This window comes from Rattus norvegicus, chromosome 10, assembly GCF_036323735.1.
Source record: "Rattus norvegicus strain BN/NHsdMcwi chromosome 10, GRCr8, whole genome shotgun sequence".
Taxonomy (NCBI): domain Eukaryota; kingdom Metazoa; phylum Chordata; class Mammalia; order Rodentia; family Muridae; genus Rattus; species Rattus norvegicus.
The window spans coordinates 65,084,337-65,097,160 of record NC_086028.1 but is presented as its reverse complement, the minus strand read 5'-3'; the positions used below and the strand labels follow the sequence as shown (position 1 = coordinate 65,097,160).

General features: G+C 49.7%; 2 protein-coding genes and 2 non-coding genes across 6 annotated transcripts in view; 2 read left to right on the top strand and 2 right to left on the bottom strand.

Annotated features, from left to right (window-relative positions):
• The window catches only part of Faul2 (FAU ubiquitin like and ribosomal protein S30 fusion like 2), a 733,200-nt gene that overhangs the window by 258,772 nt on the left and 461,604 nt on the right, over positions 1-12,824 (bottom strand). The window lies entirely within an intron of this gene.
• The window catches only part of Rab11fip4 (RAB11 family interacting protein 4), a 108,017-nt gene that overhangs the window by 58,926 nt on the left and 36,267 nt on the right, over positions 1-12,824 (bottom strand). The window lies entirely within an intron of this gene.
• On the top strand, positions 178-280 carry LOC120095366 (U6 spliceosomal RNA). The gene has a single exon (XR_005490845.1). It is a non-coding gene; the product is annotated as a U6 spliceosomal RNA (small nuclear RNA).
• Positions 4,132-4,238, top strand: LOC120095373 (U6 spliceosomal RNA). The gene has a single exon (XR_005490851.1). It is a non-coding gene; the product is annotated as a U6 spliceosomal RNA (small nuclear RNA).

Below are 12,824 nucleotides of genomic sequence, written 5' to 3'. Positions count from 1 at the left end.
CTGTGACCTTGCCGTCTACCCCACCTAGGGCCACCTCTATCCTATAAAAGTTGATGCTGGCTGGGAATACAGCTCAGCTGGTGAAATGCTTGCCTAGCATGTGTGAGGCTCTGGTACATGCCTACCCTAGATCTCAGGCCGGGGAGGCGGGGAGGACCCGTTTAAGACCATGCTAGGGGGCTCTCTTCAGCGGCACACATATTAAAATTGGAACAACACGGAGCAGATGAGCATGGCTCCTGTGCAAAGATAATACAAAAATTCAGTGTCCCATATTTTTAATGAACGTATATACTTACAAAACAAAGCTCTAAAAGAAAACACTTGTCTATATAGCGAATTCCAGGCCAGCCTGGCCCACTTGAGACCCAGCTTCCAAAAGCAAAAGGAAATCCAAAACCCCAAACCAAAATCCAGCTGGCCCTGGTAACGCTGGCAGACGCCAGTTGGGTCCAGTCTCATCCCTATGGCAACAGCCCCTCCCTTGATGAAGGCTTCCCGACTCGTTTTCCAACACAGTATCTCCTTCCTTCCTTCCTTAGACTTGTGGATTTTTCCCCCTGACATCTGTAAAATTATTTACAATAAAAGACACATTCGGTGTTGGACCAACAAGATAGATGTAACCTGTCAAGGCAAAGGAGGGCAACAGCCTCACCGACAGGCAGCATGTGCGTTCACAGGCCTCACCAGGGGAAGTTCCAGTTAGCTGGTGTGAGTCTCCTCATCTGACGGAGATTTCACTCCATGAGGAAAGACCGGGTGCAAAACCCGAAGAACATACTGAGCCAAGAGTACAGATGCCACAAGAGTTCTAGCAGCCGTTCCGGGGACTTAGTTACCAAGCTCCCTTCTCAGGACGCTTCCCATAGCCTGGTGGGAGTGGGGACAGAGAGGAGAGACAACCAAGCTTGGAGCAGGATATCAGGCAGAGATGGGAACTCTAAGGGCAGAGGCTCTACCTTGCTCCAGAGGCTGAGCATTCCATGTCTACTGGTGCTAAGCCCCTGCCTACGTCAGGACAGGGGCCCTGCAGGTAGGGAAGGGCAGCCACCTGCCATCAGCCTAATACTGGCAGTATGGATCCAACCTGCCATCTGTCCTAGAGTACTTTAGATTAAGAACTTCTTCTGGGACTGGAGAGATGGCTCAGAGGTTAAGAGCACTGACTGCTCTTCCAGAGGAACCGAGTTCAAGTCTCAGCAACCACATGGTGGCTCACAGCCATCGGGAATGGGATCTGATGCCCTCTTCTGCCCTGCAGGTGTACATGCAGACAAAAAGCTGGCTCGAAAGTCAAGAGCATTCGTTGCTCTTGTAAGGACCAGGGTTCAGTTCCCAGCACCCACCTACATGGTGGATCACAACCGTTCCTAACTTCTAGGGGACCTGATGTCTTCTTTTGCCCTCCTTGGGCACTGCACATATGAGGTACAGGGCCGTACGTGTAAATGAAATACATTTAAAATTAAAATATGTAAACATAAACAAAAGAGTAAAGCAAAACAAATAAACAACCCCACTTCCCAGCACAAAGCTGAAGCCAAACACCTCCCTCAGGAGAGTAACTTGCATGAGTGACTGGAATGTAGGGGGAGGCAAGACTCGGGTGAGCGAGACCGCCCCTGCGAAGTCCTCAGAGCAGGACGGGCACTCAGCTTCCCTCACTGTTGGGCCAAGAGACTTAGTTCCGGTGGACATGGGGGTGTCTGTATGTACAAAGGGCCTAAGAGAAAGACTGAAGCAGGGACTGAGAGGATCAAAATACACCCCAAATATGCTACTTTGACAAAGGACTATTATTGTTTCTTTTTCCCTAGGTAAAGAAGACTTGAACCAGGCCCTTCCGCTCATGCTTGGAATCCCAGCCTCAGGAGGCTGCGGGAGGAGGGCAGTTCTGAGTTCAGGCCTAGAAGCTAGGCTACAGTAAGACTTCATCTCAAAAAAGGGAGGGAGAAAATAAAAAGTAAAAAATGAATCAAAAAAGAGGAGGTGGAAGAGGAGGAAGGGGAGGAAGAGAGGAAGAGGAAGAGGAGGAAGAGGAGGAAGGGGAGGAAGGGGAGGAAGAGAGGAAGAGGAAGAAGAGGAAGAGGAGGAAGGGGAGGAAGGGGTAGAAGGGGAGGAAGAGAGGAAGAGGAGGAAGGGGAGGAAGGGGAGGAAGAGAGGAAGAGGAAGAAGAGAGGAAGAGGAGGAAGAGGAGGAAGAGGAGGAAGAGGAAGAGGAGGAAGGGGAGGAAGAGGAGGAAGGGGAGGAAGAGGAGGAAGGGGAGGAAGAGGAGGAAGAGGAGGAAGAGGAAGAAAGGGAGGAAGAGAGGAAGAGAGGAAGAGGAGAAAGGAGAGGAAGGGGAGGAAGGGGAGGAAGGGGAGGAAGAGGAGGAAGGGGAGGAAGAGGAGGAAGAGGAGGAAGAGGAAGAAAGGGAGGAAGAGAGGAAGAGGAGGAAGAGGAGGGAGGGGAGGAAGAGGAAGAAAGGGAGGAAGAGAGGAAGAGGAGGAAGAGGAGGAAGGGGAGGAAGAGGAAGAAAGGGAGGAAGAGGAAGAGAGCAACCATATGAATTTGTAAATTTGTGCCAGGAAGAGACTAGCAAGGGTGTGGGTCTTCAATCTCAGCTAAAAGGCAAGTTCTAGGACCAGGACTACAGTGGGTGAGTGGTGTGTGTGTGTGTGTGTGTGTGTGTGTGTGTGTGTGTGTGTGTGTCCCAGGGCTACAGTGGGTGAGTGTGTGTGTGTGTGTCCCAGGGCTACAGTGAGTGAGTGTGTGTGTGTGTGTATGGGAAGAGGCAGAGACTGACACAGACACACAGAGATCAGAGAAGGGGAGTGGGGAGGGGAGAGGAGAGGAAAGGAGGGAGAAGGGAGGGGAGGAGAGAGGGAGAGATTTGTTAGTTTAATTTGTGGGCTCTAGATAGAGGCCTGGGAGAGAAAAGAGAACATTCTTTCTCCTCCACACAGATCAGTCCACACTGCCCAGTGTGAGGGGCTAGCCTGCTGGTAGAGGGCTTGCATTACCGTACCAGAGACCCTGGGTTCGGTCCCTAGCAAGCTCCTCACAAAAAGCCAGAGTTATGCAGTATCACAGTATTCCAGCCACATTTGTTTTCCTGGTCAAGGCCCTGGCAGGGGTCAGGATGAGCTCAGGTGTCCACCTCCAAGGAGCCTTCCAAACATCTCTCCCCTGGGACCAGGTGGTCTCCACCCTGCAGGAAGGCCTACGGCTGAGTGTTCCAATTAGGTAGGCGCCGTTGATGACAGGGGTGGGAACGAGGGTGAGTGGAGGTCAGGGATGTGGGCTTGGCCACCGAAGAAGGTCAGCACCCCTGGGGCAAAAGATATCAGTGAACTAAGGCCTGTTTTACAACTTGCAATTCCAGCCTGTTCTAGGCGCTGTGCTGGGTGCTTTGCAGGCCTTCCTGGAGAACCACACCAGTTACCACTCCCAGTTTGCGTGGGAAAGTGGCACAGATGGAAGGTTGAGGTTTTGCTACCGGCCCAACCAGTACTGGACAGGATAAAGAGGTAAACCCAGGTCCCCAGGCCACAACGCCTTGCTCTCAAGTTTAATTTTACAGTTTGGGGTGGGTGGGTGGAGACTTGGCTCAGCGGTTAAGAGCACTGACTGCTCTTCCAGAGGACCTGGGTTTGATTCCCAGCACCCACATGGCGGCTCACAGTTGTCTGAGATTACAGTTCTGGGGAATCAAATGCCCTCTTCTGGCCTCCGTGGGCACTGCGTACACGTGGTGCCCCGACACGCAGGCAAAACACTCAGACACATAAAATAAAAATAAATAAATTGGCTGGGCAGAGTGGTTTGTCTCTTTAATCCCAATACTTCAGAGGAACTTACACAGGATCTCTGTGAGTTCAAGGCAGCCTGGTTCCAGTTCCAGGACAGCGGGGGTTACATACTAGAGAGACCCTGTCTCAAAACACTAACTAATAAATAAACAAATATAAACAATTCTTTAAAAAATTTTTTTACAAAAGAAAATCACAATTTGGAACCCAGTGTGGCAGCATATACCTGTAGTCTCGGCTACTTCAGAAGCTCAGGCAGGAGGATTGCTCAAGGCAGAGGTTTGAAGCCAGACTGGACAACAGGGAGACTTCCATCTCCAATAAACAACATGAATGCTTGCTTCCGCACGCAGCACATACACTAACACTGCAACAGTACACAGAGGCTTAACAGGGCCCCTGAGCAAGGATGACATGACAATTTCTGAAGGAGTCCATATGAAAAACTAACAAACAAGCATGGATTAACTGCCACCAAGGCCAGTCCAGTGGACTCCCATCTGTCTACTTCCTGAAATCAATAGTGTCAATCGGGTCACAGGCACCACCTTCCAATTGCTGGCACTGACAGGGCCTGGCTTAGGGCAGCTGTGACATGCCCCAGCTGTCCACTGAGACATAGAGACAAAGCCCATGAGACTCAGAGGTAGGAGCACCACGTTCCTGGCAGAAAACCAGTATTGTCTGCTGCTGTGCGTGAAGACAGGAACCTGGTGGGCCTCACTGCAGGTGATCATGGCAGCCAGGGTGGAAAGGACATGGGTGGAAGGAAGAAGGGAAGAGACAAGGAGGGACTGCTCCAGTGGCATCTATGGCATTTAAGGTGAGGCCAGGGAGAGCACATCCAAGTCACAGAGGCACAGGTGAGAATTAGGCAGCAACGTGGCCACTGTCATTAGAGATACCAAAAAGGGCAGGGGATTCCTGTGGGGGATATAAAAGTAGAGAGCCTGGGTGTGGCTGGGCCTCCTGCTAGCAGGTTTTATGATTTCTTTCCCAAGTGTCTGTACATAGTGTAAGTTTTGAGGCCTTTGACCTGATCTCCTAGTGCTCCTGGGTTTCTAGGTGGGGACCAGTTCTTCCCCAGCACAGGTGTGACCTTCCCGTCCGGGATTCAGCCAGCCAGTGCATCCCAGTAGCATCTGTGAACCAGGAAGGGGGCTGAGTACTGGAGGCACACACTCTGGAGAGGTACCAGATGTGGACAAGTGGGACTGGAGAAACAGTGCATTGTGGTGGGCATGACCTGGGTACAGGCAGGGAAGGCTTCCTGGAAGAGGCAACACTGGTGCTGGTGCCTGATTAGGATAGAGGGACAGGGTAGGAGAATCCTCTGAATGTGCTGGCTTGTTTTTGTCAAGTTGACACAAACCTAGACATATCCCAAGTGAGAGAATCTTAATTGAGAAAGTAATTCCGTCAGACTGGTCTGTAGAGAAGTCTGGGGGTATTGTTTTGATTAATTATTGATGTGGGAAGACCAGGTCTACTGGAGGTTATGCCATCTCTGGGCCCATGGTCCTGGGATGTATAAGAAAGCGGGCTGAGCAAACCAGGGAAGCAGCCTTCTTTCTTCCATGGCTTCTGCCCATTCTGGCTCCGTGTTCCTGCGCGGAGTTCCTGCCCTGACTAACCCGAGAATAGTAAGATGAAATATGCCTTTTCCTCCCACTGTGGTCTTTATCACTACATTGGAGAGCAAATTATAGACAGCAAAGAAGACAAAAAAGGCCAGGATGGCTGGGAACCCGGAGAGGTGGCAGAGACCAGGGCAGAAGTTAGGGCAGAGGTAAAACCCCATAGGGTGTGGTGAGAAGTTAGGACTTTGTTCTAACAAGATTGTAACAGGGGCTCGGAGGCCCTGTCATTAAAGAGCGTCAACTCTTCACTGGGACCCGCAGGGCCCACATGGGATTAACAGCAAGATAATTCCTGGCCTCTTGGCTTTCATTCTGTGTCTGTCTCCTTGGTCTTAAGAGAGCCCTAAACACTATGACACAAGGATGAGTGGCCCTTTCGTTATCTAACGTTTCCTGCCCACCCCCTTCATTGCTGAAGTCTCCAAGATAAAAGTAACAGGGAACTTTTACTTGTTTTCTTGTCCTCTTCCAGACCCCTAGAGTAGCGCCCAGAAGTCTCCAGCCATGCCCTAAATCTGGATTCCAGAAAAATCCTAGCAGATTTATCATCCATGATGAGACTGGCCCACCCTTCCAAGCCAGAGCACTGCCCCCACGATGGAAACTGAAGTTGTTTCCCTGCTACGTACGCAGAAGCAGTCATCTCCTAGGAGCCCAACTGATCCCAGAGCAACAGTGGGGTGATCCCCGGAGCCACTCTCCCAGCAGGAGCTGAGATGATGACCAGCTGCCAGTCCGACTAGCACACCTCCTTCTCTCCCATCTTCCCCCATGTAAGGCTGCATCTCAGGGCAGCATCTGCAGAGGGACGGAGGCACTAGCTCTCTGCTGTGCCCTGTACGGCTGCATTGAACCTTTCCAGCACAACTTTCCTGGTTGCTCTCCCAGGCAGGTGGAGGGGTCCTCGTTTGTAGGGGGTCGGGACTCTGGCCTAGGGCTCTGCTAAGAAGACTTAGCAGAGGAAGGTCTCCAGCAAGAGCATTCTGAAGAAGGATGGAAGGACAAGGAAAATTCTGGGGAACATGGTAAAGGGAAGGAGCTCCTTGCTCTGGAGACTGGCCGAGGCCTCTCCATCAGAGAGGTGAAAATTCCCACACGATTAACGTTTGCCATGGAGTTGCTGGCATGCTGGCACTGTCCCGTTCAGACATGGACCGTCCACGTTAACAGCAGTGATTATGGTTTAAGGCCTGATGCTTACGATCTTGGGCAGGGCCACACTCCTCTCTGATGATATTTTCTGGGGATCTCAAGGCCGTTAATTTTGCTTACAGAGGAGACATCCTACCTCCTTGTATCTCTGTGACCTTATCGAGTATAAGCCCACCAGGTACCCCTCAGGAGCCATCATATGATCTCACTTAGGTTTCTAAGCAATCTTTTGAAGATAATAGTCTCAAATCTCACCAAAGACCTACCTATGACTAGATAAAGACTGTGAAGTAAGTCTCTCTCAGAGAATCCCACAGCTGTGCTCTCCGGTGTATCTGTCTTTATTTCTAAGCAACCCTGCCCTCTCTCTTAACCCTCATGGTTAAAATCTATATTAAAATGCTCTATAATAAAAAGATCAACTCTGCTTCATCCGGCTTACCCTGAAATTCGTGTTTATTTCAAAGTCGCAAATTCCAGTTTGGCCTGAGGTGAGGCCCTTAAAAGATTAGGGGAGCTCCTCAGGCTGCAATGGGCAGAGTGGAGCTGAGTCTCCTGCTTCTGTGCCCCTTGACAGGTTTCAGGTCCTGATGTAAGGGCCTGGAACGAAATTCTGGCAGTTGTGTGGAAGGTTTGTCATAGAAAGGCAAGAGAGTAGGATATGTGTTGGAAGGCAGCTTCAGATTCTGCACTGATGGGGAGAAGGGCTCAGGTGATTCAAAACATATTCTAGAACAAACCCACAGGCCTCTGTGGCACTCCCAAGGAGGAAGGGAGGACAGAAAGGAGGGAGGGAGGAAGCAAGGGGGGTTCATTAATGACAGGTGACCTTGGAACAACTAGATGGGAGGTATAGTCTGGGGTGGAGGAGGGGAGTGGACGGAAGAACATAGCACCAGGCTGGGACCTCCCTCAGGCACACGTCTGCTAAGGCACCATCCACCATGCCATAGGCCCTTGCATCGTGTCCTGCACTACCTCAGAGAAGCCAACAGACACAGAGAGATCCCTGTTAGGAGCCCTGCTTTAAGTTCTCTGTAAGCTACATTGAGGAGGAGGTAGGCCTTGCTAAGACATCATTCAGAAAACCTGGTACAAAGGAGTGTGGGGAAGGACTCAGGAACTAGTCTAGGCTGAGGCCGCTAAAAAGACATGACAGCTGCAAATACCGTGTGATTCTGGCTTAGGTCTGAGGTTGGGGAACTATGAAAGCAGTCTATATTAGATAACGTGTTACATCCTTCCTAAATTTCCTGCAAGTGACAAGACCGTTGTGCGTATGTGGGAGAAGGCCCTCGGGCTAAAAGGCCACCAAGAATTTAAGAATCAAGGCCATTCAGGAGGAGGCAGGAGGATCACTGTTTCAAGGGTACCCTATTCTACATAGTGAATTTGGGGCTAACCTGAGCTACATGAGATACAGCCTCAAACAGATAACAAAGTTTAGCATCAAATGTCATTATATTTGCAACTAATTTTTATACAGCCCACCAAAAGAGGCAAACAAAATCCCCAGCAGTAAAAACATACAAGCAAGGGCTAGCGAGATGGCTTAGCAGTTAAGAGCACTAGCTGTGGGGTTGGGGATTTAGCTCAGTGGTAGAGTGCTTGCCTAGCAAGCGCAAGGCCCTGTGTTCAGTCCCTAGCTCCAAAAAAAAAAAAAAAAGCACTAGCTGTGTATCCAAAGGACCCGGGTTCAATTCCTAGCACCCGCATGATAGCTCACAACTGTCTGTAACTCCAGTTTCAGTGACTCCAATACCTTCACACAGATATACATGAAGACAGAGACTAGTGCATATAAAATAAAAATAAAAAGTAAAACAAAAAATGTGCAAACAGGGGGCTGGAGAGATGGCTCAGTGGTTAAGAGCACTGACTGCTCTTCCGGAGGTCCTGAGTTCAATTCTAGCAACCACATGGTGGCTCACAACCATCTGTAATGAGATCTGATGCCCTCCTCTGGTGTGTCTGAGGACAGCTACAGTGTATGTAATAAATAAATAATTTTTTTTCCTTTTCTTTTTTTTCGGAGCTGGGGACCGAACCTAGGGCTTTGTGCTCACTAGGCAAGCGCTCTACCGCTGAGCTAAATCCCCAACCCCATAAATAAATATTTTAAAAATATGCAAACAAACCACAAGTGTGTACACATGCACACACATGTATTTGTGCACACACACACACACACAGTACAACATGCTAATTGCATTCATTTATTTATTAATAAATGAATAAATGCATTTGTTTTGCTCTTATCATTCTTCTAAAATTTGAAAACATTTTAAGTTAAATAGTCAGCACACAGCCTCCCAGCAACTCCTAGTCCTGGTCCTAGAAGGCCAAGTCATGGCTCACTGCACTCCAGGAACGCTTACTTCCTTAGCTGAGACTCCATGAAGCTGTGTCTATAGTACTGTGAATGCTTTGGGCTGGGGTACAATCGCAAGCTGTGGCCAGAGGCTATCAATCAAACCACAGAAAAATAGAAAGACGGCAGGAACTCTTGTGAGCGCACGGCTGGGTCAGGCAGTGGCCATTTGCAAGGGATGATGGGTCTCTTCTTCCCTGTTCAGTCTTGCTTACTCAGAGAAAGCATTGACAGGAACTGGCCAGAATGCAGAGTGGTCAGTTCACTGTGGCTTCATGGAATTGCCCTGGTCAGAGGCACAGCCTGCATATGGGAACTCTTTTTTTTTTTTTTTCCAGAGCTGGGGACTGAACCCAGGGCCTTGCGCTTGCTAGGCAAGCGCTCTACCACTGAGCTAAATCCCCAACCCCATATGGGAACTCTTATAAGCTAACAGGTCATTCTAATGTGTCCCAGACCTTGAGGACACTGGTTGCAATAGTGAATTTGTGTTAAAATTAGTTACCTGGCGGTGAGAGAGAAAAAGAAAGGAAGGAAGGAAGGAAGGAAGGAAGGAAGGAAGGAGAGTGACAGAGAGAAAGAAGATGGATGGGTGGATGGATGGGTGGATGGATGGATGGATGGATGGATGGGTGGATGGGTGGATGGGTGGATGGGTGGATGGATGGATGGATGGGTGGATGGGTGGATGGGTGGATGGGTGGATGGATGGATGGATGGGTGGATGGGTGGATGGGTGGATGGATGGATGGATGGATGGATGGGTGGATGGGTGGATGGATGGATGGATGGATGGGTGGATGGGTGGATGGGTGGATGGATGGATGGGTGGATGGATGGGTGGATGGATGGATGGATGGATGGATGGGTGGATGGATGGATGGATGGGTGGATGGATGGATGGATGGATGGATGGGTGGATGGATGGGTGGATGGATGGATGGATGGATGGATGGGTGGGTGGATGGGTGGATGGATGGATGGATGGATGGATGGATGGATGGGTGGATGGATGGGTGGATGGATGGGTGGATGGATGGATGGATGGGTGGATGGGTGGATGGGTGGATGGATGGATGGATGGGTGGATGGGTGGATGGGTAGATGGGTGGATGGATGGATGGATGGATGGATGGATGGGTGGATGGATGGGTGGATGGGTGGATGGATGGATGGGTGGATGGGTGGATGGATGGATGGATGGATGGATGGATGGGTGGATGGATGGATGGGTAGATGGGTGGATGGATGGGTGGATGGATGGATGGATGGCTAATCAAATGCTAACCTCTATGGGGCAGGATTCTGTTGCCTGTGTTCTTTTTGACAGCTTCCTGATTCTCCTGTGCAGCAGGGCCTGAGAACATGGGCTTAGCCTGTGGTGTTCCGAAAGCTAACCTCTTACGTGTGTACATGCCTGTGTGATGTTTCCCACGTGTGTCAGAGATTCACTTAACTCACTGATGGGGGAGGGCACTAGAACGAGCAGGCTCACCGTAGAAAGTTCTGGCTAATGGAGTCAGAACTCTGCCAGGCTCAGAAGAGGTGGAACCTATGTGTCCACTTCCTGCTTCATGGAGCCCTGCAATGTGGCTGCTTCATAAACATGTCCCTGCGCCTGAGCACCAGGACGGGGCTGTCCCGGAGGGAGGCACCGCGCCAGCACAGCCCAGACTTCCCAGGGGATGATCAGAGCAGGAGGTGAGGGGGCTGGATGGTGGGGTGTGGGCGTGGGGGTGGAGAAGCCCAGGCAGAGGAAGTGAATGAAAAGGGCCTCCTCAACACCTATACTGCTCTGCTCTGCCCTCAGGCACAGAGTTCAACTACTTCCTGAAGATATTCTTCCAGAAGCTCTGAGCCTTGTTTTCCTTTTTGGAGGGAGCACACACAAGAGGAATGGATTAAGGGCGGATCCTCCTGAGCTATAAACTCTCCACTCACTGCCACACCATGCACAGAGGGTGCCACCCTGAAGCTCTGAGTTCTGCAGAGTTACAGTACTGTCTTTTAGAAAGGAAGTATTCTTTGAACTTAGAAGAGCCATTTGTCATAAGCGTCCTCAAGGATGCTTCCTTCCGGATGAAGGGATGGTGGTCTTTAGTGGGGGGGCTCTGAAGTGTTCTCAGGCTGGGCACAGGATAGAAAGACCTGCTCTGACAAGATGGGCTTTGCAAAATCTCTGAATACGAGTGGAAGCCAATTGGGGTCTAAGATAAAGTCCTGGTCCTTACCAAACCCCATTTGTCTTGGACTGTGTGTTAGAGAGGGAATGTTGTATAAGCACAAGCTTGTAAGGGCTTCAGGATGACCCGGAGGAGTCAGCCTCCCCTTCCACCTCATGGGTCCCCGTGGTAGAACTCAGGTAGTCTTGGTGGCAAGAACTCCTATCCACTGAGTTATCTTGATAGCCCAAGAGAGGGATTTATTTTTCTTTTGTATGTAGAAGTGTTTGCTCTTATGTACGCGTGAGCACCACATACGTGCCTGGTACTTGCAGGGGTCAGAAGATGGTGCCAGGTCTTACAGACAGTTTTGATGTATAGTTTGTTTCCCAGCATCCATGCTGGGCAGCTCATAACTCTCTGTAACTCCAGCTCCAGGGAATTGAGTGCCCTCTTCTGGCCTCTGTGGGGATGTGCACAAACCCACATATAGACACACAAATAGAACACAAATAGGATCTTTTAAAAAGGATCTAAGGCAGTCTTGATGAGCTTCTCAGAGAGGAAGTTGTGGGTGTATCAGGAGCTTTAACATTTGTATCCTTTAAATGAACAGTTTGCACTTATGGAGAGCTGGGTGACTCTTCCCTAAAAAAAACATCGGCATATATTCCAGGATCTGCAGTCATTCAGACTCAGAGGCAGCTACTCTTGGCATCTATCGCTCTCCTTGGATCTTGCATCACAGTCGACTAACCACAGGTACAAAACAAAATCCTGGGGGTACAGCCCAGTGGAAAGACCTGTGCTTAGCGTATTCTAAGCCCTAGGTTCAAGATGGTTCCCAGCACCAAACCCCAATAGCAAACAGACCAATGGTAAAGTAGAACACACTTTGCTTGCCCTTACTCCTAAACTGTGAGAGTAGGTGTTTGCATAGCATCTGCATTGCTTCAGGCACACAAGGAACCTGGAAGTGACAGCAGGGCACGTGAGAGGATATGCACGGGCTATATGCAAATACCGTGCCGTTTTATACCGGATGCTTGAGCACCCACAGGTTTCAGTGTCCTTACTGGTCCTGGAATCAAGCCTCTGCAGATACCAAGGGCGGGTTCCCATTCAAATCCATTGCCATTGTTTGAAAACAGCCATGAGGGCTGGGTGTGGTGCTACACTCAGGAGGCAGAGCTGGCTGATCTCTGGCCCACATAGCCAGGCTAGCCAAGGCTAAATAGATAAGAGAGACCCTGCCTCAAAGTGGGTGGAGGGGCATTAATCGAATGGACATGCTTGTATTCTAATAAAACTTTATCTATAAAAACTTCTTGCTAGGCTGAATTTGTCCATCTGTGCCTGCCTGTTTTCAGTCAAGTCTTTAATCTACCTGAGAAGAGGGACAGAGGTCCTTTTTTCTGTATTTGCTATCCAATTTTCTCAACGTCATGAAGCCAAATGACTATTCTCTTTCCACCTTTATCCGTGACGTATTTCTGGGCTCTCTGTTCTATCTCTCCAGATGTCTATTTTCATGGCAGGACCATGCTCTTTGGTTACCGTAGCTTTGTGGAGTATTTGGCTACTGGCTGGAGACAGACTGAAGCACAAGTATGATTATTGCATTGCTTTTCCTACTTCAGAAAATCATAGTAAAGTGTTTGTGTCAACAGTGCAGAACATTAAGCGATAATGTGTTGTTCTTGGT